Source organism: Mus caroli, chromosome 3, assembly GCF_900094665.2.
Source record: "Mus caroli chromosome 3, CAROLI_EIJ_v1.1, whole genome shotgun sequence".
Lineage (NCBI taxonomy): Eukaryota > Metazoa > Chordata > Mammalia > Rodentia > Muridae > Mus > Mus caroli.
The window spans coordinates 54,346,263-54,371,083 of NC_034572.1; the positions used below are offsets into that span (position 1 = coordinate 54,346,263).

Consider the following 24,821-nt stretch of genomic DNA (forward strand, 5'->3'; position numbering starts at 1 on the left):
ACTCACTGATAAGTGGATATTAGCCCAGAAGCTCAGAATCCTTCTTAGAAGGGGGAACAAAATCCCCATGGAAGGGCTGGTGAGATGGCTCAGTGGGTAAGAGCACCCGACTGCTCTTCTGAAGGTCCGAAGTTCAAATCCCAGCAACCACATGGTGGTTCACAACCACCCGTAATGAGATCTGATGCCCCTTCTGGTGCATCTGAAGACAGCTGCAGTGTACTTACATATAATAAATAAATAAATCTTTTAAAAAAAATCCCCATGGAAGGAGTTACAGAGACAAAGTTCAGAGCAGAGACCAAAAGAATGACCATCCAGAGACTGCCCCACTTGGGGATCCATCCCATAAACAACCATCAAACCCAGACTCTATGGCAATGCCAACAAGAACCTGCTGACAGGAGCCTGATATAGCTGTCTCCTGAGGGACTCTGCCAGTGCCTGGCAAATATAGAAGTGGGTGCTCACAATCATCCATTGGACAGAGTAAGTACCCAAGGAGCCGAAGGGGTCTGAAGCCCCATAGGAGGGACATCAATATGAACTAATCAGTACTCCCAGAGCTCCTTGGAACTAAACCACCAATCAAAGAAAACACATGGTGGAACTTGTGACTCTAGCTGTATATGTAGCAGAGGGTGGCCTGGTCAGTCATCAATGGGAGGAGAGGCCCTAGGTCCTGTGACGGCTCTATGCCCCAGTATAGGGAATGACAGGACCAGGAATGGGAGTGGGTGGGTTGGGAAGCAGGGGGAGGGGGAACTGGTAGGGGACTTTAGGAGGGGAAATTTTAAAAGAAGATAACATTTGAAATGTAAATAAAGAAAATATCTAATAAAGATATTAAAAAATAAAGCAAATATGTTAAAAACAGAAAGAAAAGAAAGATCCTCCATTACTTGTTTGTTCAGTCCAATTCCGATGTGTTATATTTGTTTTATCTTATTGTACTTTGTTTTATTAAATTGAACTTTATTTTGTTATTATACCATAGAAGCCTGAGCTGAGTGGAGTAGATGGAGGAATAACTGTAATCAGGATATATTATGCAAGAAAAAAATCAGTTTTCAATAAAAGGGGAAAAAAGAAGCTTGGGGGTTGGGATTAAGTTTGATATTGTACAGGAATACAAAAAATTCAAATAAAATGATTTTGATAGCATTCAAAAATTAATTTTCCTTTAAGCTAGTTTTATTTTTTAGAGATTAAAATGTTTAGATGATTTTAACATAAAAATACTATCTAAAAGGTTATAGTTTTGTTTTAAAACATTAAAATAAAGTAAAGGTACTTATTCTTATACATGAAATGCTTGATTCTAAAGACATTTGTTTACAGTGTGCATGTGAGTATTCTGAGATGATTTGGAAAGAATAGTTTTTCTTGTCAAAATTTTAATTATCACCCTTTTATAAATTAAGCAAACAATCTGAATTTAGTTTCTTGAAATGGACCATGAGACATGTTCTGGCTTGTATGAAAGCTGTAAGTTGTACAAATGTTTGTCATATTTTCTGAAAGTTTAATATATTTTCAGTTCCTAGAATACTGTAAGGCAAAAGACAAAGTCACTGAACCATTAAATCAAAAACAGTTTTGAAATGTCATCCTTTGTTGTGGGGAATACAGAATCCAATCCTTTGCTTGTCCCTGTCTTCCCTTTGAATAAAAAGCAGAAACAGGATTAAACAGTGATAAGACTGTCACTTACTCTTTTTTTGTATGTTGGAAAACAACAGATATGTCAGTACCAATCTACAGAGCTATTGAGGTGTGGCCCAGGACCACAGAGGAGGGCAGTGAGCACTCGGTAGAGCTGTTTTCATATCGTGTATGCCAATGGGTCTGCTCATTGGGTCAAGGTAAGCTAAACCCATCACACATATCTTGTTACACAATGAAATATTTCTCCACACAGGAAAAAAAATGTCTCAGCTGGACTGCTAATGTCTCCTTCTGTGATGGTCCCTTCCAAATCTCCTGCAGTTCCAGCTGCTCAGGGTGCACTCAGCATTGTGAGTCTTGCCAAATCTGTTTGTTCTAAAACACCAATCCCTCAATGTTTACCAATCATTCCCCTGCCTCAGTCTTTTCCCACATTAACACAGCATACAAGATTATAGGACACAAAACCTAATGTTTTTTGCTGCTGCTGTTGTTGTTGTTTAATTTTTAAGCTGATAATTTGGTGTAGGAAAGTTGATAGAATTCTATTTTGACTAGAATATACTTGTAACAAAAAGCTAACCATAGTCCCCTACCCCTCTTTCCAAGTTAGGGATGTTTATTGTAAAAGTTAAATGCCATGTTTATACAACATGGCAGATTCTCACGAAATGCTAAATACTAATTTAATGGCTGGTGGGTTAACTACAGGACTTTTATATCATAAAAGTAGTGTAAGTGGGAAAATGAGGTGAAGGTCACCAGCAATGACTTTAGGAGATACATATGCCTGGAGTGCCATGAGATCTTCCCAGAATACTTTAATAAATACCTGTTGGTTTCTAAATGATATAAATATATATTTATTCAATAAAATATTTCTTTGTTTTGTCGTGATAGGATTGGCAAGACATGATAATCAGAAATTATTCATGTTGACTGTTGTACTGCAAATCATTAAAATCTATTTCTTTCCTTCTCAAAACAGAATTCACCACAATATTTTTTAAGTCAGTTTCTCACTCCTGACAGAAGACAAGGGACAATAAAAATTGCTGAAGAAATACCTTATTGTGTTTCTGTGCTTCCCAACAGACTCCTGAAAGTAAATTCCCAATGGGAATGCGTTTCCATAACAATAAGCCAGCTTTTCTGAAAACCAGAGGGGATAGCCTTGACTGGCAGAACAAAAACTACACATCAAAGGTCCATGTTACTTCCAGCAATCAAAAGCTCCACACTTCAGGAAAATCTTGATCATCCTGTCCTTTAGAGAGAGAACAAGGGGGAGGGGGAGTAGAAGGAAGTGAATAAAGGGAGAAGGGACAGTTAAGACAGAGAGAGACCTTCCATGTATCTCTTTCAGGATTTTCAGTCATAATGCAGCCATGACTTTCTTAGTGTCTTCTGACTCTGTGGTTAGTTCTCCTGCTGATCAGGTCACTTTGTCATAGATCCATCTTGGTCTCCCATTCCTCTCTTTGAACTGAACTCTCTTTCACTCTGTCTCCTTCCCTTGAAAACATAATGTGCTCACTTCTAGTATTGACTCTTTGTACTCCAGACCATGCATCCTTCCCAGCTTCCCTAAGTCAAGTCTGCTGGAGAATTTGATGCATAAACCCTCCCAACTATACCTTCACACTACTGTGCCTCTCAACATTGTGCCTGGAAACTGATTACTATTAATAAGAATCTTATCTGGCAAACTTTGGCTGGCTTTAACTCCTATCACCAAAGGCCAGCTAACCACCTTTAACTGTCTCTAATACACCCAACTTAAATATCATTTGTTGTTATTGTTGTTTGGGGAGGGAAAAATATAATTTACGTTTACAATTTAAGTAATTATTTTGTTTTGTTTTTTCAAAGACTCTATACAAATATATGCTGTAAGTTAAGCATTTAAACCAATTCCATTTTCTCTCCCCACGCCCTCCTTTCAGGCCTCTATTTCTCCTGGCTGGCTCCACTTCCATTCAATATATACATCCAAGATTTTATGGCTACACAGAAAAATGTCCACTAATGACAGAAAACATGTATTTTTGTCTTTTTTGAGATTGCTTTATTTCACTTATATGACCTAAATCATTCTCCATAATTAAAAAAATAGTGATGTCTAAAAGAGATTTGCTGTTCAGCCTTTGTGGTCACAGGTGAGAAGCTGTATACCAATGGCTTGCAATGAATGGGGCTTATACTTATGTTTGGTTTTTTTTGTTTGTTTGTTTGTTTGTTTGTTTTGTTTTTTTTTGAGACAGGGTTTCTCTGTATAGCCCTGGCTGTCCTGGAACTCACTTTGTAGACCAGGCTGGCCTCGAACTCAGAAATCCGCCTGCCTCTGCCTCCCGAGTGCTGGGATTAAAGGCGTGCGCCACCACACCCGGCTTGGGCTTATACTTATGAATGAGGGAAAGAAAGCTCTTTGACTGTTCTGGGAGGAAACCTATGCAGTGAAGATTCTGAAGCTCATTGCTTCACCCCACCCCACCCCACCCAGCCTGCCCTTTCTTGTTGGGTTCAGGAGAGTTCAAAGGAAGCAAAACACCTCTTACACTGTAATTAATCCCAGTATGTTCCTAACCGCAAACTAGAAAATTTGCTTCTTCTAAATATCCCTCTTCTCTCCTCCCAAAGTTATGTATGCCTTTCCCTTTGGCTGACTTCCTGGCTCTACCAGTCCTTAAGGCTCCTGATAAGGCCTGGGTGCTCATTATGTCTAGCTTATATAATCCCTTGCTTCTGCCTTAGCTACTCCCAATGTTTACATCAGTGTTCATTCTTCAGTTTCTTCTTCATGGTTATCTGTGCCCTTGTGGGTGCCAACTGAGGCTCTAGATTGCTTAGATTAGCAAGCCTTAGGAAAGGAAACTTTTCATGCAATCAGGATAATCACATTATACACACACACAGACACACACACACACATAAATCAGTCTCTGCAAGACAACATATCTCATGTTTACTCTCATTTGTCTTGAATTTTATATAGATACATGAATATATATACAAGATGGTATGGAAGTAAAAGTGGAACTGTCCAGGGAACACTGGGGACTGACAGGAGGAAGGAGGGTCACAGGTTATGTAGGAATATAATATGCTTACAGCATAGCATAATAAAATTAGATTAAAAGCTAGCGTGAAATCTGACACCATTCACTAGCACAGACCATCAGCACAAAGTACAAGGTGATCTTTGTCTCTAGCGTCTGTGACATTTGTAATCAGTAGATCACAACTGAACATCTTCAGTGACCAGGACCAAATACCAGACAAAGATGAGGGACAATGAAATGGCCAACAAAAGTTATACCAGCTGAAATGCCTTCAACGAACTCTCCCCATCTTGTAGTCAATAACCTCAATATATATTTCACTGAACACTAGATCCTGAAGGAACTAGAAGATGGAATATTTTAGGTGCACTCGGCAGTCTTTGTTCCATAAAATATGTCTTCTTAGGACGGGAAGGGAAGCAATAAGACATTATCACTTAAAAAAACAGTAAGTGTCCCATTGTTTTTGTTAGATACTTTGCTCTTTATTCATAACAGAAAGATAGCTGATATTTTAATTATTAAGTCAGATATGAGGACGAATCTTATGACAACTTGGCTAGACCATGCTACTTAGGTGCCTGGTAAAGTACCAGCATAAATGTCACGCTAAAAGTACTTTTTTAGATGTGATGAATATTTTGAATAAAGCAAATAATAATCCATAGGCATTATCTAATCTGCTGAAGACCTTAATAGAAAAAGATCAAAGTTCCCCCACCTCCAAAAAAAGGAATCTTATTTCTAAGCACAAACAATAACTCAAATTTCCTTGGGCTTCCAGTCTTCTGAACTCCCTTGTCCCCATAATTAATTCCTTAGGGTAAATCTTTCTCTTTTTGTATAATAATAAAAAAAAATAACTTCGAATTTTTGGAAACTTTTGAATTATTATATACATCTATGTAAAGGTTTATCTATTTATCTTTTCATATGTGTTCACAAACTATTGGTTCTCCTTATCTGGCAAACCTAATAGATCAGATTTAAGTTTGGGATACCAGATGTAGTGGTTGAAATGCTTTGGAAAGGTACCTAAGACTCAGAGCTATTTGACTAAGTCAACAGTTACTACTACTTGCTATCTAAACATATACCTCAAAGATGGAGACTTATATAACACTTGCAAGCTCTGAGTTTACTCCTTAGCACTGCCACACACAACGACACACACACAAAAACATCAGACTTTAAATATGTGTATGGTCGATTGATTGGTGTGATGGGGTGTTGGTTGGTGGGAAAACTCAGATCATCTCATTATTGTACTGGGCTTTCAACTGTCCACCATTTCTACTTAATTAGCCTTTTACAAAATTTGAGGGAAGGATCTATTGCTCAGAGTGTGAGAGTTCTTGCAGTACAAGTCTGAGGACCTGAGTTCAGTTCCTCAGCATCCATGTTAAAAGGTGACTGACCATGCCTCACAGAAGCATGTAAGTCCACAATATAAGAGACAGAGATGACATTTCTGGAACTTACTGTCAAGCCAGCCAAGCTCTAAATCACTGCCTCAAAGGACTTAGGGAGAAAATAATAGAGCAGTATACTGAACACCCTCCTCCTCTGGCCTCAATACATATGTGCATAGGCAGATTTTTACCTGTACACACATGTATGCATACACCAAACACACAAATACTATAATCACATAGACACATATACATATACAACACATACATACCTAACACACACATAAACAAGCACATGTGCACATTATATGCACACATGACTTACATTTAGACATATATTTTACTCACCATACATATACCACACTCATATACAAACACACAAAACAACCACAGACAACCACAAAAAATGAGCTTTACCATTACATTGTATTTGAAATTTTAATGTAATTCCAATAAACACTGAGTTATCTTTGATTTTCATTCTAGTTCTGATGATGAAGTGTTGTAGACCATTCATAATTTTCTAGAATTTTCATGTGGGGACATTTGAAATGGTAGGAAACAGCTCTATGGAGGTGGGAAGAATTTTTATTTTAATATGGTGAAATGTGGTAAAAATTGATCATGGTATTGATACTGTCATTGACCCAAATTAGTTCTTTGTGAAATCTGGCTGGACCTTTTCCTGCATTTCCTTTAGCTCATCCTGTAATGGCATCAGCAGAGTTGATGTGGACTAAAAACATATCAAGATACAGCTTTAATAATTATAATTTGAGGTCTATACAAACATATTTGATGAAAGCTTTGTTTGTATTGTGTGTTACTTAGTAGATTCTAGTTTCAAACACTGAATTTGAAGTATTTCCTGCCTCTGTACATTAATTTTTTTCTTTACATTTCAATGATTCAATCACCTATTAAGTAAGGATCACGGCAACAATAATAATAGTGTCATGTTCTGATAGATTCTGACTTTGAAGTTTGCACAGAACAGAAATGTTCATGTCAAATGCTTAGTACCCAACACTCAATGAGATTTTCAGAATCTTATAAGTTTTGCAGTTTTCACAATTTAAAAAAAAATGATAGCTAGGATTAATAGGTATAAATTGCTGTTCCTTTTAAAATATAAGTGAAATCTCTTTAAGTGGGTATAATTACAATCATCTTTAATAAGTAGAATTTCATGCTCCTACGTGAAAATCCTGACAGTATTGTACTTTAAAATGTTTCCTTTCATTGTGCCTTAAGGAAAATGCTCTCAGGAAATGAAAAAGTCATACTTTAGATCAGCAGCACTGAATCAAAGAGGCTGGGAAGAATGAAGCTCAGTTTGAGGAAGGGGGAATGGGGAGAGAACAAACTGTGCAATTAGTTCAGGACAACAGGCACCTGGAGCTGAGGCCTCAGCACTGATGCTCTTTAATAACTGTGGTTAGACATCCTCCACCCATCAAACAGAGCCATTACTGGGCTCTTATCTTTATATTAGGACCCTTAGGGTTGTAACAAGGTGATGTCTGCAGAAGCTGCTTTCAAAGTACCTGGAGTTTAATAAATTGTAGCCACCATTGTTGTTATAGTTTATAAATCTGAACTCTGAAGAATCATGCGTAAGAAAAGAAAGGGGAGTGACAATGTGAAGGACTGTGCTCAGGAGCAACCGAAAAGAAAGCACGCCTCAGTTGCCTAAGGATACATTTTGAATCACTAAATACACTGTGATGAAGAAATTGGTTTTGAGCCAGAGTCATGGGGCTGAGAGCTGGAGCTGAAGAGAGGGTCAAAACCAACCGCAGGAAGGTGTAACATCAGGCCCAGCTTTCAGAACTCAGGCTGGCTGAATGAGCCAGCAGAGAGACAATAGTTCTTTCCAGCAGGCTGGCATTGCTGACATTCCTTCAAGCTAAGAAGCAAGACAGGGCATGAGGTGGAAGCCCACACTTGTCAAACTTTCAAAAGGAGTTTTTGGATCAATATGTCTCAAACATTCTGCTGTGGGAAGGTCCGATTCCTGTGTCTTTCTTATTTGTTTACATTTAGTCACTACTGAATAAATATATAACTGTTCTTAAGTCTGTACTTAGTTCACACCCATACTCTGTGGCATTCTTATCCTATCAGGATCAGTGCTAGCTTTAATCATGTAACTAGTCTGGCAGTTTTGGACTTTTATTGGACTTTAAAACAATTCGCATCTCAGTGTCAATTGATTGAATATCAGTAACATTGAAATTTTGAAATTTCATACTCACTATCATTTTGTGTGTGTCCATTCTGACTGGCAATTTGGAGATAAAATACAGCCAAGTAGACCGGTTTTTGAGTTCTGAAACCCTATGCTTACATTCCTTGTAACTTTGAGCAAATGATTTAACCTCATGCATCAGTTTTGCATTCTAAAACTGTGAGATGTTGACAACTGTTTTCAATTATGTCTTTTTTCTTTCCATGCCCGTGTGTGTGTGTGTGTGTGTGTGTGTGTGTGTGTGTGTGTGTGTGTGTGTGTCTAGGTATCAGATCCCCTGAAGGTGACATTACAGGTAGCTATGAGCTACCCAGTGGGGATGCTCAGAAGTGAACTCAATTGTCTGTAAGAACAAAACACCCTCAGGGCCAATGAGCCATTTTTGTAGCCCTAGATACTGCGAATTTTGGAGATCTGTAAGAATGAGGTTTAAAAAAATGCTGGCATATGATAAAAATGCAATTCAATTGTTGCTTTCATCATTCTTCTTAAGGCTAAGTATGTTTTCTCATCTCATCAGGTCACTCTTAAGTGTTAAAAGACCCAGTTCCCAAGAGAACAGAATGTGTGGTATGCATGTGATGGTACTGGCATTTACTATCACTTCCTGATCCTAGGTGCTTAACTCCACTCTTTAAAACTTCTGTTTTTAGTGACAATAAACACAAAGTTTCTTTTCCTCAAACAAATAAATAAGCAAACAAACAAAAAAAAAACATTTGGTATAAATAACAGGGGGGTAAAAGGAAGAAAGGATGTTGTAAACATAACAAAAAGTTAAGAGGAAAAGAGAAAGAAAGCCTTTGATATGTTTGGATATTCAACATGAGGACATGGGGTTGGGATGAGAAAAGGGGGCTTGAAGAAGGGGGGACTTCCATGAGAGTCAATACTGAAAACTCTATCTTAGGTGGCAGACTATTGGCTTGGCACTATCGTGTTTCAAATTCATTTAGTTAGACATTATTACAATGAAGGAGGAGGAGGAGGAGGAGGAAGAGGAGGAGGAGGAGGAGAAGAAGGAGAAGGAGAAGAAGAAGAAGAAGAAGAAGAAGAAGAAGAAGAAGAAGAAGAAGAAGAAGAAGAAGAAGAANAAGAAGAAGAAGAAAAGAAGAAGAAGAAGAAGAAGAAGAAGAAGAAGAAGAAGAAGAAGAAGAAGAAGAAGAAGAAGAAGAAGAAGAAGAAGATGATGATGATGATTAATGGATTCCAGAGTGGTAATTTCCTAAAAATGAAGTTACCTTATGAGATAAAATTTTGCACAGTCACTAAACCAGGTTCTGCTCTAATGACATGTGGATATTTGAACATCAGGTCACAGGTCATGGTTGTATTCTTGGCCTTTATTGTACTTCAGTAAACTTCTAAAGAACTTGGAAGTAAGGATCCCAGAAAATTTATCGAAAAAATTCTGAGGATTTTGGGTATCTTCCAAGTTTTGTACTTATCTCGGTTAAAAGTGGGAACTCTTTTTAAAGCTGGAGGAATGATAGGAAAACAGAGTCAGTAAAGACAGACATTATAAAATGAACTAGACAAACTGGAGGAGATCAAGGCTCAGATGATAAAACCTTATTATTATTACATCAATAAAAATGGCACAAAAGAGGCTGAAGAGGACCCAAGAATTATGGCAGCATTAAATTGAGGTGTTTTCATTAACATTCTAGTTTAAGTTGAAGCATTATTTTTAGAGAAGCATCTATTTTAACTTCACAAGTTTACTGGCTCTGTAGCTATTACTATTTTTAATTTAATGAATAAAATTCTTCAATTTATTATCTCTAAAAACTGTAAGAAATGGAAACTTCTGTTATTCTAGATGTTTGACTTGGATATGGTTGGCAGTGTTTCCCTGAAAGGAATTTTATTTTCCTTTTCTACTTAATTTAGTATTTTAGATTTTTTTAACTCTTGGTCCATACTTATAAGCATTATTCACCTTTACTCTTAGGTCAGTCTTTCCAGTAAATATGTTAGATATGAATCACTTACCACCTTTCACATGTATAAAATATTTAAAGCTAGATTTAAATTAGTCCAGAGCAGTAGATTTTGATTTCTTGATGCATAATGAGAAGGGAAGGATCACATTTTTCTTAAACTTGTTCCTGCTCTCTAGAGTAGTCTTTTCTCTTGATACTAAAAGCATAATTTAGAGACAAATGTTTTCCATACTTTTGTTTCAAGGTTTTAGAAATCAGAGGCAAATATTTTAAATAGTAGTGTCTAGGGTTTCTACAACACTTCATTTATCAGTCATCACCATGGAAATTGGTAAGTGAAAATTTCACGGAGTAGATCCTTATCATGTTAGCTGCCTTTGTTTTCCATTTCAGTCCCTTTGAAGGAACTCTCCCATAATGCATTCCACATTGACTTGCTGTGGGAACAATAACACTAACAGAATGTTTTAATACTATTTCAAATTTCAGTATCCTTACTAGACTATGGCCACTTTAGGCTTCTGAGAGCCTTCCTTCTTCGCATCTCTCAGCACCCTTTGGTCCTTGAAGATGATCATCACAAACAAGTACTAAATACACACTCCCCAAAGGTCATATGGTTGTATATAGTGTGAAAAATGAAAATAAGGGACAGTCCTCAAGCCCCCATTGTGAAAGCCATGTATAAACAGAGATACTTTATTGGCATCTTACCTGGTTCTAAATGCTTGGAGTTGTTCAATAGTAATTTCTGATTAAATAAGAGATTACACCAAATTTTTAGAACACTTGAAATGTGAACACTTAAATTGCTTCTGCGTGATTCATGTGAAAAGACAATTTAGCAAAGACACAGGGAAGCTGCACTACATAAACAACTAACCAGTTGGTAGTTTCACACTGCCGTGACAAATTCTTGAGAAGGGAAGACTTCATCCTGCTCACACTTTCAGATGGCCTCATCCATGTTCTTTTGAGTCTGTTGCTTTCTGGTGCTGTGCACAAGGAAGCAGACCATTACTTGGAGAGCATGAGCTAGAGAGAGAAGCTTACCTCTTGGAGGGCTGGAAGCAAAATGCCAGGAAGAAACTGAGGATACGATTTATCTTCCCAGGTTACTGTACCTCCTCCAACCTGGCTCCACCTCCTATTTTTCACTACTTCCCACTAATACCATCATACTGTGAATCATAAAAGCATTAATCTAAGGATTACATCATAACCCTCAGAATTGGGTTATCTTCCAAAAGCCCGTCAGTGAGTAACTGAGTCCCCCTGGCCATAGGACCACAGGGTCCATTTGCTTATAAACCATAAGACCATTGTTTAAGAGGCATGGCTGCATGGACAACATCCATCCAGTAATAATACTTTACCAGATGTCATTGGGGGCAGGTCCCATTTTCTGACCTGTAACCTTTTTTCTCTCTGAGTCACTCATACTGTGTTTCTTGTTTTGCTTCTTTATGATTTTTTTTCTAATCTTTATGATCTTTGACACTTAAAAAAAAACCAAAACCAAAACCAAAACCAAAAAAACAAAGCCGGGAAATGGTGAGACTCAGCCAGAAAATTGCCATATATATATATATATATACTAATTTTATATATAATATATATATAATATTTATATTTATTATATTTATATATAATATATAATTAGCATATATATATATACTAATTTTCTGCTGTAATTGAAAAGTCTAAAGATTGCTTTAAACTTAAGTAGATGTTAGAAAACAAAAGATGAGGAATAATACATAAACTATTTACTGTTGCCATCTTCAAGGGGATCATCTAAATTGTCTCACCCCCACTGTACCCTTCCCACAAGCACACATGAAATCCACTTCTGTCAAGCCTTATATTCTGTCTGCACCTTCATCTTAACTTTCTGATAACCTATCTATCATTTCAGAACAATGGTCCATGTTTCACATAAACTGATTCTTGGTTGGTTTGTTTGTGTGTTTGTTTGGTATTATTTTGTTCTTGTTTTATTTTATTTTGTTGCCATGCTAGAGAGGAAACTCACATCTTCATGAATTCAACATATGCATGTGAGCTATGCCCAGTCTTTTATAAGTCAATTCTTGGTGATCCTCAAATACAGATTGGAAACTCTCTTAATAATTTCACGTTTTCTTTTTTTTTTTAACTTTTTAACTGATTCTTTGTGACTTTCACATAATGCACCCATTACCACCATCTCCCCATTCCTTCATATCTGCCCTTTGCCCTTACATCCTCCCCCATGAAAGAAAATAAAAAATAAAATTAAAATTAAAAAGAGAAACAAAAAAATAAAAATACCTCGCCATGAAGGCTGTTATGTGTCACAGAGTGTCCCACAATCTATCCCCTGGTCCACACATCTTAATTTGCAAATGTTCATTGCAATGAGCCATCAGTCTGGTTTGAGGCCTCTGGCTTCTGTCACACTTTCAATACAGATCCTCGCTGGGATTCCTCTCTAACACCCTGCTATTGCCCTGTGTCATAGATATCCTGCGACTTTGGATCTACAGGACTGGCCTTTCACGTGCTCCAGAAGGTCATAGATAAGGTAGATGTTGGGGTGGGCCAGCTCAAAGCCCTGGGTCTGAGCCTTGATGGTAGCTGAGTTGGTCAGCCTGCCAGGTCTCTATCACCAAACTACCAGGGTGAGCTCTCCATCGCTGCCCTGGCTCATCTCACTCAATGCTACGACCAGCAAGGATCAGGGCCGTCTCTTCCTCTCTCATACTCTGAGGGCTGGATCACCTGCATCCGTACCACCAGAGCCAGCTCTACTGTGCTATACAATCAAGGTGCAGGTCCTGCTCCCGAGTGGTGCAGTAGGTAAAGGGATGGGACAATTCTCATTCTTGTGGGACTTACCTGTGCCTCACCATCAGGGCCAGCTCGACTATGCTGCCCAGGTGAGATGGAAGGCTTGTTCTCCCAAGTGTGGCAGGTGGCGAGGGTCAGAGGAAGCATCTCTTCTTCAAATTTAGTGTCAGAACCTGGCTCTTGCAACTGTCTTTTAGGCCTTTCTAAAATTTAAATGTATTTTTATTCATCTTCATATAATACATCCCATCTGCAGCCTCCCTTCCCTCCCCTCCTCCCAGTCCCCTATCCCACCTCATCTCTCCCCCGGATTCACTATTTCCCCTTTTCCCTTCAGAAAAGGGTAGGCATTCCAGTGATATAAAGCAAACACTACACAATAAAGCTAGGTACATACCCTTATACCAAGGGGAGACAAGGCTATCCAGTAGAAGAAAAAGAATCCCATGAGCAGGCAAAGGAGTCGGGAGATTACCTCTCTCCCCACTACCATTGTTAGGAGTCCTACAAAAACACTAAGTTAGAGAAGCAGAGTATGGATTCAAAGGGCCTATTACAGAACCATGAAGGCTCCATGGTTCACACTTCAATCTCTGTGAGACCCTATGAATGTGGCCTCGTTGATTTTGTGGGCCTTGTTCTCTTGGTGTCCTTGACCCCTTTGACTCCTAAATCTAAGCTTTCTCTTTTCTATAGAGTTCCCTGAGCACTTCATAATGTTTGACTGTAGGTCTCTATGTCTTCTCCAGAGGAACCCACTCTGATGGTGACTGGGCTAGCACTGATCCCAGGAAGGAAGTAGAGTTTTGCAAGATATCATTAGGAATAATTTCATTTGCATTTATATATCTATCATCTATATCTTTCTAGTGTCCTTTCTTTCTGTCTTTCTTTCTTTCTCTCTGCCGTTTCTTTCTTCCTTCCTTCCTTCTTTTCTTTCTTTCTTTCTTTCTTTCATTCATTCTTTCTTTCTTTCTGTCTTTATTTATTTATTTATTTCCCTTCCTTCCTTCCTTCCTTCCTTCCTTCCTTCCTTCCTTCCTTCCTCCTCCTCCTCCTCCTCCTCCTCCTCCTCCTCCTTCTTTTTCTTCTTCTTCTTCTTCTTCTTCTTCTTCTTCTTCTTCTTCTTCTTTCTCTCTCNTCTCTCTCTCTCTCTCTCTCTCTCTCTCTCTCTCTCTCTCCTTCTTTCCTTCTCAGTCATGTTTGGCTCTAACCTAGGAATCAGAGCCATTCAGCTTCCTGATCCTGTCCATCCAGGCTGTATCAGGCATAGGATCCCTCTTGTGGTATGGGTTTGAAGTTAGATCAGTCACTGTTTTGGCCACTACCACAAGCTCTGAGCCACCATTTTCCTCACACATCTTCCAGGAAGGGAAGGTTGTGGACCAATGATTTTGTGGCTGGGTTGGTGTCCCAGTTCTACCACATCTTTCAAGTCTTGCAGAAGAAAAAAAAACAATATTGAATGCATTCATTATTTTGATTTTGAATGCAAAGTTTAACAAACTTTTAATTGGCTGAGAGGCTGCAGGAAGACTCAATAACAGCTCCCTACCATCATCATTTCCCAGTGAGATTTTTTGTTAAAATAAGGCCTTCTGAATATCAGCAGAGTGAGAAGTTACTGTCGTGTGCATTTTAATAGCAGAAAACTAAATAGCAGAGGCCTTAGTTAGTTGTTCCAAAGTCAGAAAAGGAAACATTACAGACCTTGGATCCCAGCCAACGTGTCCAATCCCAGGAAGGAAGTAGATCATTGTGTTGCTTCATCTTACTTTTTATTGCGAGAGTTTCCATTTTTGAAAACCAACCTGGCATTTCATAAAAGCTCCCTCTGACAAACTTTGTCCTTTTTAATTGCCAAGGCCTTTGGATTCCAGGCTCTGTAGGCCTAAGGACATTTGCCCAATAAATCACAAACAGCTACAGAGGGAAACATCCCTGACACAAAGTAGCTATTAACTTGGGAAAACAAGCTCAAGAAAAATTAAGGAACCTGCTAGAATTTCAAGCATTAGAATCTCATCCTTGGAAGAGCTGTGGGGACAATAATAGTTGCTGGAGACACAAAACAGACAGAAAAATACTGCTTAAAACATTATAGTCCAAACAATTGTTAAGCACAGTGTCTACCCTCCAGTGCATCCACAGGGTCCTTATCACATGTGTTTGAAGACTACTGTACTAAATGCTCATTTAGCAGGTTAAATGGGTGGCAAAGGAATGGTTGGCACCCCTCTGTTTTTGTATGTAGTTTGAGCAAGAAAGATGAGCCAGAAAAAGTTACAAAGCAAAGAAGACATGCCAGCTGAGTGACATATCAGAAGGAAATAAGGACAATGGGACTTCTTTTTCTCAGAACTTCCTGCTGTGATTAGAGCTGGGAAGTGTGGTTTTTATGCCTGTATATGACAGGGCAATTTTCTTCAATTTGCCATATCTCTCTAGTGCAATGCTATCAAAAGAATCTCTATGGTAATGAACTTTTTAAAAATTTTGGTTGTTTAATAATGTATCCAATAGCTAAATATGGCAGTTGAGACCTTGAAAAGTGGCAGATGATAGTATGCAACTAATTTTTGAATAGTTTAATTAATTTAAATGTAAATAGCTTCCTTGGTTTTTGGCTACTATGTGGGACAGTACTTCAATAAACGCTGAGGCTATTTCTCTGTTTCATTCTTACCAAATTTAATAACTTTCTGTTTCTGTTTTGGTTTAGTGAGTATTATAATTTAGTGCATAATTGTGAGAAGTCTAAAATGTGCCATGCAGATCAGACTTAGTACACTAAAAATAATTCCCTGGGGCTGGAAAGAGGTCCCATTCTCACACTTGCTTCCCAAGTGTGAGGACTAGAGTTTAGATTGCCAGAACAAAGAAGACAGCAAACTGGCTAGCAAGACTAGCCAGGTTGACAAGCTCTGAGATAGATTGAGAAGTCTTGCATCGATTAATGCAATAGAAGACTAACATAGGATGATTCCCAACATAAATCTCTAACCTTCACATGCAAGTGCCCAAACATGTACATGTAGCCCACACATGTACACACACACACACACACACACACACACACACACACACACACACCAAAAAAAAATCCCCAGAAAATAATTTTACAGGGGAAAGTGGAATGTCTCATCAGATAAAGGTACTTCCAACTAAACCTGATGATCTCTATAGTCTCTCATTGTAGAGATAAAGCCTTCTGACTTCCACAGATACACATGACTCTCAAAAACTCACATAGATACACATACACATGTGTGCATGTACACATCCACTCTCAAATAATGAATGAGTAAATATCAGCAATTCTATAAATATGGCTGAATAATGTCTGAATTCTGTCTATTCAAAGACACAAACATGAGTTTCATTTATATAAAACAGCAGAAGACATTGAGAATTGAAATTATTTTTTTCTGTGTCCTGGAGGAATGTGCCTTCTCAAAAAAAAACTCATGTATAACATCTTAGTGCTTATACATGTGGTGTGGGAGACAGAGAAACACACACACATACACACACAACAGAGAGAGAGACAGAGAGACAGAAAGAGAGAGAACAAGTAAAAAAAGCCAAACAAAAATAATTGAGGCTTTGCAAGCACAAATGTCTAAGGTATGTAAAAATGAAGTTTATATGTGACATGTCAATCTGTATTAAATATGAGGCAGAGAAAACCCATGAGCTCTCATCCACAATGTATTCCACCACTTTGGTCACATCAGGGGGCCATCTGCTCAGCCCATCTGAGGTCCACCATCACTGTTTCATCCACCTGTGATAGTTAGCTGGCATGCTCCATGTGTGTTTGGAGACTACTGTACTAAATGATTTCTACGGCTCTTGAATTTCAAGCACCTTTGATTTTCCTATAATAAATCCACTAAATCTTTTAAAAGATGAGAGGAGGCTTTGTTTCATCAAAATCCTAAGTCTCTGGGGTTTGATATGCTTTATGACTGCTACAAATACTTATCAGAAGATCTGAGATATTGTTGCATGTAAACCCTTTCCCCATGCAAACTGTTCACTGATTGTTTAGTGAATAAATGATGCAGAAGTTCCTAGCATGGAATTGATCAGTAGGTAACATCTTCAAGCTGAGAAATTTCTAAAGCCTTTGATTGTAAGTGTCTGACAACATTGGATTCACTTCATTTTATGCTTTTGATTATTTTTTATCTCCCATAAAACTGTGACAGTAATTGAAGCCACAGCAATAGTTTATAGCTGCCCGATATAAATCCCCAGAGAGTGCCCATTGTTCAAGCTTGCTTTCTGTGGCTTCTGACAAAACCCTGACCAGGAAAGCAACTTGGGGAGGAAAATATTTATTTCGGTTTACATTTCCACATAACAGTCCACCATTGAGGGAAGTTAGAACAGGAACCATGTAGAGACAAGAACTGAAGCAGAAACCATGGAGGAGTGCTACTTACTGTGCTGCTTACTGGCTCAGGTTCAGCTACCATTTATATACAGCTTAGGCCAACCTGCCCAAGAGAGATTCTATACACAGTGGGTTAAACCCTCTAACAATCAACACAATTCTGCACAGGCCGATCTGATGGAGGCAATTCCCCAACTGACTGATCATTCTTCCCAGAGGACTCTAGTTTGGGTCAGGTCTACAGCTGAACCTATGACTCCCATGGAATAAATGCCAGTGAAACTGGTACTTGCCTAAGTTGTGACTCTACCTCCATCTCCTTCCTTTCATGTAGCAGGAATAGCATGGCCACCTCTATGTAAACGCCAGGGGCCACACAGACCTAATTGAGGACTGTGTGAGAGACAGAGGGTTGCTGGTGTAGACAATGGCAGGCAATTTTGAACTGCTGTTTAGAAAAGATATTTTCTTGGGACCAATGGGCCACGGGTAGAGGGTATAAAAGGAGCTTGCAGCAGCAGTGCTCGGATGAGCTTGCTGCTGCTTTTCTCACCTGCTCCCAGAGTCTGTGTGTTTGACTCTGCACCTCCTCACCTCCAACCCCCAAGGGCAGGCAGGGTCAGGTGGCTAGTAGTCCAAGGCCCGGGCACCACTTGTCTGTACACCAGTCTTTATTCTCAGACCCAGCAATCTCTTTCCACATTAGTTCATAATATATGGTAGAACAGTTCACTTTTGGTTCACTTGGCTTCAGAATTATAATCTTTCAATCAATAACTTCATAATTTTTCAACACGTATGAGAACTTTTGTCCCTTACCCCTGCCCTGTTTTCTCCTTTGCATTTCTGGGTCTCTAAATGCATTTAAACTTGGTCACTTGGTAATTATCTGCTAAGGCCATCAAAGATATTTTTTAACAGTTGGTTTTCCTGTACTTTATTTCAAGTAACTTCCACTGTCACTGATTTATACGTATTCAGCTTCTCTTCTGAAATGAATTCCTACTGTTAATTTTATTCAGTGGAATGCCCTTTTAACTTACTAAGTTTCACTATTACACATTCCATTTGTTTTTCTCTTGTTCATTTTCTCTAAGACCCTGATGGTCTTGGGGAATAGTTATATTCTCCATGTTAGCACTGATCTGTCATTGCTTCCTCTCTAGAATAGTTTCTGTCATGTGACTTTTGTCAGGGTGAGCAATAAACCTTCATAAAGTGAGTAATTTGTATCAAGCATGAAGCATTGTGAATGTTCAGATGCTGAGCCAGATTTTGCTGTATTCCTTTGAAGAACATGGTTTAGTCACATTTTAGAATGATGGTCTTTTAATGTTCCTATTAAAGTTATTTCAATGAAGTAGGCAGCTTTCGCTCCAAGAAATGTTAACCTCCAATATTCTGCTGTGGGTCTTTCTCTGAGCTTCATTGTATATTTTGTGCATCCAGTAAAACAGCTTTGCTCTACTTGATGGGAATTCAAAACTCAGCAATATGCATCGTGTGCATTGTTCATCACACAATTCCTACACAGGTCTTCTAAACGTAGAAGATATTCCTAGCTTGGACTCATGGGGCTTCACACGAAATTACATTTGTAATTTATAACCAAAGAATTACAGAGTCCCAAGCCATATTCAATTTTGGAAGTATTTCTTTACATATCTCTATCAGGTAATTTGCCTTATATATTCTAACTGCTGCCACCTCCTTCAGCTGGGATTAGTCACCCCAGTCTGATGAGACTGCTAGGTTTCTCACTTCCCCATTACTTTGTTACAAAGCTCTGAAGTTGTCTCCAAATTGAGGCCCCAGGGAGTGGGGAGGCCTGGCAGAGGTTGGGGGAACATCCTCTCGGAGACATGGGGGAAGAGAAATGGGATAAGGAACTGTGGGAGGAGTACCTGGAGGGGGACAATGGCTGGTTGTGGACTGGTGGACTGTAAACAATAAAAGTACTACAAAGGAGAAGAAGAAGAAGAAGAAGAAGAAGAAGAAGAAGAAGAAGAAGAAGAAGAAGAAGAAGAAGAAGAAGAAGAAGAAGCAGCAGCTCAACTCATTTGATTCATTTCTGAACTACCCAGTTTCTAAACATAGAGGATTTAAAAAATATTTTCTCCTGGTTTATGGTTGCTTGTTTTCAAGTAAAGATATGGTTATTCCCTTTGGCCAAAAGCAGAAATCCCCTAGATTTCAAACATGACTTCTTTTTTTTTTCTTTTTCCATATTTTTTATTGGGTATTTATTTCAATTACATTTCCAGTGCTATCCCAAAAGTCCCCCACATGCTCCCCCCACACACACTCTCCTACCCACCCACTCCCACTTCTTGGCCCTGGCGTTCCCCAGCACTGAGGCACATAAAGTCTGCACGACCAATGGGCCTCTCCCTCCACCGATGGCGGAGTAGGCCATCCTCTGATTCATATCAAACATGACTTCTTATGCTCATGATTTCACATTGGTGACACAAAATGGCCCTCTAGCTGTATTTTTATGTATATAAAGTAAATATTCCAAAGTTATGCTTCCTCTTTTTGTGTTGCCTTTCTATAGTTTCAAGGAAAATCCAAAACATTATTTGATTGAGATATTTGCTAAATATATGAAACTACTTGGGGACAAGATGCTGTCCCCTCAGAACTTTATTTATTAGGGATGAAACCTTCAGTTTTTGTTTATGAAGAAAATAAATTTTAAGGGCTGGGTGTGATGGTACATGCCTTTGATCCCAGAACTCAGGAGGCAGAAACAAGTAGATCTCTGTGAGTTCCAGAATATCTTGGTCTCCAGGGCTAGTTCTGGGACAGCAGAGCTGTTACACAGAGAGGCCCTGTCTCAAAACACAAACAAGCAAATAAAAGTGTGTGTGTGTGTGTGTGTGTGTGTGTGTGTGTGTGTGTGTGTCTATGTCTGTGTCTGTGTCTGTGTCTATGTGTGTATAGCATCACTTATCATTACATATACAATATTTCTTGAATGAGTTAGTGAATATTGATTGAACAAGTTCTTCTATGAAAAATTCCTGGAACATGGTTTTCAACACAACTCTGTAATGTGGTTGTTGGCACTCACACCAAATCTAGAAGTGGATGAGCTGAAGATCCAGCATATCATGATGTTTTCCCTGAAGGGAAGAAATGAAACAGTCTTCAAATTCTCAATAGCAGATTCAGCACCCTGTAGTGTCACTGAGCAAGTAGTTTAAAATCCTGTTTCAATGGAGTCAGTAAATTCACCAGATTTAAATGGTACATAGATTATTCTGTACCTGTGGTTTAAAAATAGTGTTTGGGTTTGTAGAGTAAAATTCAACTAAAACAATTTTGAGTACAAAATTAACACATATTGAAAAAGATGGGGAAAATATCCATATAATTTTTGACCTTGAGTCAAACCCTTTGTTCAGGTACACTCTTAATCTAATTAATAGTTACATTATGCATTGTGTACACACAGTAAAGAATAATTTTTAAATACTCGTCATTTTCTAAAAATCATTCTAAATAAAATGTTTTAAGATAAACAGAAATATCTTACCGCAGCATATTTGCAGTGATTTCTAACAAACTTTTGGCAACATTAACGGTAATTTACCATAAACTTATTTCAAACTATCAGGAAAAGGATGGGGAAAACGTTAAGATGCTACAATGTAATGTCTATGGATGGGGGTAGAGCAAAACAACACACACAAAGGTACCATCCCTTTTCTCTTCTCCTTAGTGATTAGTTGTGAGATTTTTAACAGTATCCCATTCAAGAGCACCTATGATGAAGGATGAGAGAACATTGATTCAGCCTCATTTCTTGCTTCTTGTTGCACGGTGAAAGCATCTATTGTTTTCTTGACCATGCTAAAATAAACCAGATGCAAGTAAATCGTACAAACATGTGGATTTGGCAAATGAGTAGACAGGGCAGAATGAATAATTTTCCCTTATTGTTTAGTTTAGCAACGTTAAGCACATTCTGTTACTGTGTCTGAGGAATAATGCTTAATAGTAAAACTGAAATGAGGAAAATATTAGACCATGAGAGAAATTGGCAGAAACTTAATACTAATATCTGGGAATTCTGAACTATTGGGCAGTTCGTTCACTAACTCACTCAAGAAATATTATGTAGGTTATGATATGTAATGCTGTGCTGAGTGACATGAGGGTATCCACTTACACTATCTCAGAATGTAGTGATCCACATCCTAGTTTACTGAGCAGTAAATTGGTATTTTAGAATGCATCAGTGTTTTAAAACAGAAAAATAATAATTTCAAAATATGTCAATATGAACAAATATTCTCTTTTTTATTTGTTTTCTTTTTCATTTTTTCCTCTTTTTTTTAATTAGGTATTTTCTTCATTTACATTTCCAATGCTATCCCAAAAGTCCCCCATACCCTCCCCCCCCCACTTCGCTTACCACCCACTCTCACTTCTTGGCCCTGGCGTTCCCCTGTACTGAGGCATATAAAGTTTGCAGGACCAACAGGCCTCTCTTTCCACTGATGGCCGACTAGGCCATCTTCTGATACATATGCAGCTGGAGAAACGAGCTCCAGGGTACTGGTTAGTTCATATTGTATGAACAAATATTCTAAAGTTAGTATACCTGTGCTTAAATGTTGTATTCATGAAGATGCTTAGGAAGAAGAGTCATTGGGAAATACATAGCACTAATTACAGGTACTGTATCATAAGATATGGAAGCCTCAATGTCTTCAGATGTTCTGTCTACCAGCTGAGGACCAGCAAAAGCCATGGTTAGAAGACTAATCCCAAATACAAAAGAAATGGAAGTCCCAACTTAAGGGTAAAGAGAGTTCCCCTTTCTCTGCCTCTTAATCCTCAGAAACTTTGGTGTATTCAATGATCCTTGTGCATGTAAGAGAGGCTTCTCTACCCTTATGTTACTGACATCTTCTGGAAGTATCTAAGAATTCTTCAGCACACTCAAATTGATTAAAAAAAAAAGTTAAACACCTCAGATGTTTTCAAAGGAGGCAAAACTAAATTTTAGCTGGATAGAACCAAAGCAGCCCGTTGAGGCTTAGTCCGTATACTGTGACACTCTTGCTTTATTAGAAAATCTCAATATTGTGAGATCTCTTATTGAAAAGTAGACAACTGTAAGGGGTTACAATAGAATGCAAAGATTCTTTTCATGCTAACTTTTTTTTTTTTTGCTTTAAAGCATTCATGTGTGTGTATGTATTTTATGTAAATTGACAACATTGTAATCTCTTTAAAATGACAAAAGTACATTATTTCTTATATCAGTTTTCTTTGTTCTTTTTAAAAATGTTTGTTTCAGACACTGTTCCCAGCCTCCATTCCTTGCAGTTAGTACCCTCCCTAAACCATTCCTTCCCCCACATCCACTCCTCCTTTGTTTTGCTTCAGAAAAGAGTAGGTCTCACAAGGATATAAACAGAACACTGCTTAACAAGACATAATAAAGATATAATAAGTCTAGGCACAGACTCCCATATCAAGGCTAGATAAAGCAACCCAGTAAGAGAATAAGGGTCCAAAGAACAGGCAAAAGAGTCAGAGACACCCCTACTCTCACTGTTAGGAGTCTCACAAAAATACCAACCTAACAATGATAACCAATATGCAGAGGCCCTATCAGAGGCTCACTCAGGCTCCATACTTCAAGCTCTGTGAGCTCCCATGAGCCCTCTTAATTGAATCTCTGGGTTGTGTTCTCCCCTACCTCCCACAATTCTTCCTCTCACTCTTCCACAGGGTTCCCTGAGCCCCAATCTGGGCTCTCCTGCCACCTAATATTTGGTTGTGAGTATGTACATTTGTTCCCATTAGCTGCCAAAGGAAGCCTCACTGATGATGATTGGGCTGGGTACCCATCCCTTTTCTCTTCTTAGTGATTAATTGTGAGACTTTTAACAGTATCCCATTCAAGAACACCTATTGTGAAGGATGATAGAACATTGATTCAGCCTCATTTCTTGCTTCTTGTTGCACAGTGAAAGCATCTATTGTTTTCTTGTAGCAGAATATCATTCAGAACCTTTGTGGTTATTTTTATTGTTGTTATTGTTGTTATTGTTTTTCTGTGCTAGGTCTCTGAGCTTCTGGTCCTGGCCATCCAGGAAGTGTTGAGTAATTGGTTGTCCACTCCCACATGTTCTGTGCCTCCACTGTTGCAGTATGATACCTTGAACGCAGAATGAATTGTAGGTTGAAGATTTTTGTGTCTGGGTTCCTTTCCTAGTCCCACCACTGGAAAATGCCTGGTTACAGAAGATGGCCAGTTCAGACTCCATACTCTCCATTACCAATAGCCCTTCCTAAGGTCACCCTGGGGATTTTTCCTGAACTAGGGTTCTATGTTGAACACTATTTCTCCCTGGGCTTTCTCTTTCCCTTCTCCCTCCTGATCACACCTGTTCCCATCTGCTCCAGTCCACCCCCAAAATCATATTATTTGTGAATAGTGATAGTTTGACTTCTTTCTTTCTAACTTGTCTCCCTTTGGTCTCCTTTAGTTGTTTTATCACTTTCATTAGTACTTCAAGCACTGTACTGAGAAGATACAGAGAAAGTAGACAGCCTTGTCATGTTCCTGATTTTAGGGAAATTTCTTTTGCATTTCCATTTAGTTTGATGTTGGTTATAGGCTTGCTGTAACTGTCTTTATTACATTGAGGTATATTCCTTGTATCCCTACTCTCTCTAAGATTTTTATCATGGAAGATTTTTGGATTTTGGCAATAGCCTTTTCTGTTTCTAATGAGATGATTCTATGAGTTTTTTTTTTTTTCTTTCAGCTTTTAACATGGTGGATTAAAATGATTGATTGGTCTATGTTGAACCATCTCTATAGCTCTGGGATGAGTCCCCCCTAATGATGGGGGAGGGCAATCTTTTTTATGTGTCCTTAAATTTGGTTTTCAAGTATTTTTGTTGAGATTTTTGCATATATATTCACAAGGAAAATTGGTCTGTAATTCTCTTTCTATCTTGAATATTTGTGTGGTTTGGGTAATTGTAAGAAAAGTTTGGCAATGTTCCTTCGGTTTCTATTTTGTATGTAATTGGAGTAGTATTGTCATTATCTCTTTTTAAAAGTCTGGTAGAATTTTATCCTAAAATTGTTTGGCCCTGAGCATCTTTGGTTGTGATATTTTTAATGACTACTTCTATTTCCTTGAAGGCTATTTTATTTAAATTGTTTATCTTATCTTGATTTAACTTTGGTAAGTAGTTTCTATTAGGGCCAAA

At 38.3% G+C, this 24,821-nt stretch overlaps 1 pseudogene; it reads right to left on the reverse strand.

Moving 5' to 3' along the window:
• The window catches only part of LOC110291821, a 95,286-nt pseudogene extending 71,414 nt beyond the window's left edge, over positions 1-23,872 (reverse strand).
• Positions 23,873-24,821: the final 949 nt, after the last annotated feature.